Below are 4,227 nucleotides of genomic sequence, written 5' to 3'. Positions count from 1 at the left end.
CTCTATATTTTAAAAATAATCCTATATATACTAAATTACAAATCTATTTTTATTTCCTCAACATAGGAAATAGGAAATAATAAAATAAAATTAATAATAAAATCCTATCATAAAACAATATTATAAACTAATTTGCAACTAAAATCCCAAACTATCTCGAGAACCATGAGAAGTAGTTTTTGAAAACCCAAATTATGTGAAAGTTTTCCAAGTGGATTAATATTACTATATCTGCTCCTTCAAGTGTGGAACCATATTCCACAAAATCTTCCTTTTGACTGCCACCTTGCACCTGCCTACACCAATCCTGGAGTTGTTTGATTGACCTATTGTTCTTGTCCCTCCTTGGATGCTCTCTGACTCCCATTTGTACCCAAAATTCTACGAGCTATACACCTTATGTTTTTAGCAATAGTCTCTCCAACACTGTGCATTCTGGTTTTACAATCCTTCAAGTAAAAATTACGCTTTCACTCAGACATGTAACTAAACAACTAGCCTTCACCTGTTAATAATGTAATCCTGTATCAAATATTTAACACCATAGAATGAATCCTATGTCATTTTAATCAATTATGCACTTGTATTTAAAAATTTTCCAGTACCCTATTTTAACATTTTCATGGGCATGGCACTAGACTCGGTTGCTAGGCTTTGACCTGTGTATTGTGACTTATAATATGCAACATGAGTGGCTTGGAGATTTGGCAATGAAATATAAGAATTGGATATCATGATAATGATTGTTTTTAGAAAACTAATTGTGCAACCTGTTGTTCTGTTTGTTTCCCAGTTATAAGCGCTACGGGTAGGGCCACACTCCAGAAGTGCAGTGCCACAGCTATATTGGCTTGGCTTTTGATTTCTTGACCTTGTGTGTGTTGTGGATGCAGGGGCACTGAGCTGTGGTAGTAGTATTCTAATCTGTGAACCGGAATTCTAACCCAAAACCTCGAGATTGCTGTAATGTTTGAGTAAATACTTGATATTTACGTATGTCTGCATCGCTAACACTTCTTCGGGCATATTTTGTTGATTCCTCAAAATGAGCTGCCTTTATTTCTGCAACTTCAATTTCATCTTCATCCATGACTTCAGGGTTTTCCTTTCTTTCCCTTTCCCTTTCAATCTACTTCTCGATATGTTCTCTAATAGCATATTTGCAAGCACGCTGATAAATTTTAGTAATATCAGCTCCCCTAAATGCTTGCGTGTATTGAGAAAGAGTTGCAATTTCAACATCCTTTGCAATAGGTGACTTCCACAAACATGCTTTAAAGATTTGAAAACGGGAAGCTTCATCAGGCAATGGTATGTATATTAATTAATCAAGGCGTCCAGGTCGGAATAAAGCCGAATCAATAATGTCAAGGTGATTTGTAGCTCCAGTAATGAAAATAGTTTTCTTGGCAAACATGCCATCCATCTCAGTCAGCAACTGATTCAAAACTATGTCTGCTGCACTACTAGCACGCTGGGTAGCAATCGAATCAAGCTCATCAAAAAAAATGACACAAGGTGCTGACTGCCTAGCCGTATCAAAAATATCGTGCACATTGGCTTCACTTTCTCCAAACCTCATTGTTAGGAGCTCTGGACCTTTCAGACTGATAAAGTTGGCCTGACACTTATTGGTAATGGCCTTTGCCAAAAGCGTCTTACCACAACCAGGAGGTCCATAAAATAGAACACCTTTAGAGGGAGACATACCAAACTTCTCGAATTTCTCTTGATGTTCCACCGGATATTGCACAGTCTCCTGGAGCTCTCTTTTGATATTTTCCAGACCCCCAATATTCTCCCGACAAACATTTGGCACCTCCACATCTCATGCAGGGTAGAAGGGTTACTAGCCCAGTGCAACCTGAAAGTGCTCATTTGTAATAGCCATAGAATTTAGAACTTCCGCATCAATAGTTTCATCTTCCAAGTCAATTACATCCATTTTTTCCCTAATACAATGTAGTGCAGCCTCAATGCAAAGAGCTGCAAGATCTGCCCCAACATAACCATGTGTATTCCTCGAAATACGTTCAAGATCAAAATCTTCATCAAGCTTCATATTCTTTGTCTGGATGCGAAGAACTTCCAGTCGAACAACTTCATCTGGAACCCCAATGTCAATTTCATGATCAAACCTACCAAACCTTCTAAGTGCTAGATCAATGCTGTTAGGCCTATTTGTTGCTCCCATGACAATCACATGAGATTGAGATTTTAGACCATCCATCAATGTCAATAGTTGAGATACAATGCGCCTCTCTACTTCATCATTTGTTTTCTCCCTCTTTGGTAGTCAATTTCATCAATGAAAATGATAGAAGGAGCATTCTTCACTGCTTCTTCAAAATCCTTTCTAAGATTGCTTCACTTTCTCCATCAAGCTTTGACATAATTTCAAGACCATTAATTAGAAAAAAGAAAGATCCAGTCTCATTTGCCACTGCCCTAGCAATCAAGGTTTTTCCTGAACCAGGAGGACCATAAAGCAAAATACCCTTAGGGGGCTTAACACCAACGGATTTGAAAAGTTGTGGATGCCTTAGTGGTATTTCAACTATTTCTCTTATTTGTGCCATTTGTTTCCTTACACCACCAACATCATCATAGCCAATGTCATCCAATCTGTCTTCATCTTCTCGTTTTATTGGCTCTTCCCCTCATAAAAAATTTCAGTATATGTAGAAACAACACAATACTCACCAGGATCTATCTCAATGATTTTAAATTTTACACTTATCATTCCTCCTTGCACTAGAAATAGGCCTCCTTTTCTTACTAGGTGATAGGCTTCCAAGAAGTAAGGCTTCAATTACACATCGAACAATTTTCCTATAACACCTTCGATTGTGTCATCTATAGGAAGAATATGCACACGCTTCCCATACTTAACATCTTGGCACTGATGAACAGATACTACATCCCCTAATCTTACTCTTAGGTTTTACCTAACAACTTTGTTCATTCTGATCTTATTCTCTTCACAAGTATCATCAGCTAGAACAATGCAAACTGTATCCTTTCTCTTTTTACCCTTAACAAGGATGGTATCACCCCGAAAAAGCTGCAATGTTTCCATTGTTTTCGAATTAAGAGCCACAACCAAATTATCATCATTTATGGCTTCATCCACAACTAACCAATTGGGAGACTTCTTATGCTCAAGTATTGCAGTACTAAAGTCTTTCTTTGTTCCCTTCCTTTCACCCGCAATATCACTGTCAGCAATGTACAGTGTCCTTTGCATAGATTCATGGATATCTCTTTCAATCAAAATAGAACAAGTTCGCCAATATGTTGAGATGAGGATTAGCAACACAGCAGTAGACCTCAAAGGCTATGTTCTCTCCTTCACTATCACAATCCAGCCATAAAACCAGCCACTGACATCTCCTAGCTTCATCTGGATCATTCAATACATGAACTGCTGCACGAGAGATTTGTGAGTCAATCATTCATTTGGTCATATCTTTTGATCCGGGAGCCGGTTTTGGGAGTGGGATATACCGCTGGAAAGATTTTTCCAAGCTACTCCTGATGAACATGCTTATGACATGTTTTATGCTAAATATAATGTACAAAACATCTAACAAAATAAACATAATAAGAGGTCGATTTTGATCACTGAAGGAAGGCCAAAGCACTGACTCTAACAGGCGACACACTAGTAGAACTCCAACTTCTCTGCCTTGGTTAACGCTTCTATGTAGGTTATCGGTTCTTCAGGGAGTTTTGATTCATCATGTAGATTAACTTGGTCTCTTGAATTACCCCATGAATAATCATGGTCCTCTCTATACCTTTCTTGGTTGAACACATCATAAGATTGAGCGATAATGCAAAGTTTCGAGTTGGGAAGGGTAGTGAAGTTCGCAAGCTTAATATTTTCATAGTATATTTTTTTCATCTCTGGTGTTTCTTTGGTGCCAACAAGCCTTGATAGTACCCTGACAGATTCACCATAGGAACACAAACATTTCTCCACTACCAGCAAGCTTGAACAGTAGCCTGGAAAAGTTGCTTGCTTCACCTCTTTGCACAAGAAGCCTTTTTATTCTTTCACCTTTATTTATTTATTTTATGGGACTATGCATTAGCACTTATTAATTTTATGAGTGGAAGAGGGATCCCAACTCATTGAGAGTAGAATGGGTTGTTCCTTTAGAGAATCATATAGAGACCTCTGATTTAGGTTTTCTTGTTTATATTTTTCCTCTTCTCCTCCTC

General features: G+C 38.0%; 1 pseudogene; it reads right to left on the bottom strand.

Annotated features, from left to right (window-relative positions):
• Positions 1–919: 919 nt before the first annotated feature.
• LOC149216052 (cell division cycle protein 48 homolog pseudogene) lies at positions 920–3,247 on the bottom strand (annotated as a pseudogene).
• Between the last annotated feature and the right edge of the window lie 980 nt (positions 3,248–4,227).

This window comes from Pinus tabuliformis, chromosome 1_1 (assembly GCF_031772625.1).
Source record: "Pinus tabuliformis cultivar Carrire ecotype Pingquan chromosome 1_1, CPIR1, whole genome shotgun sequence".
NCBI lineage: Eukaryota > Viridiplantae > Streptophyta > Pinopsida > Pinales > Pinaceae > Pinus > Pinus tabuliformis.
Note: the sequence above shows the minus strand (reverse complement) of the source record. Positions and strands in the feature narration are given on the sequence as shown.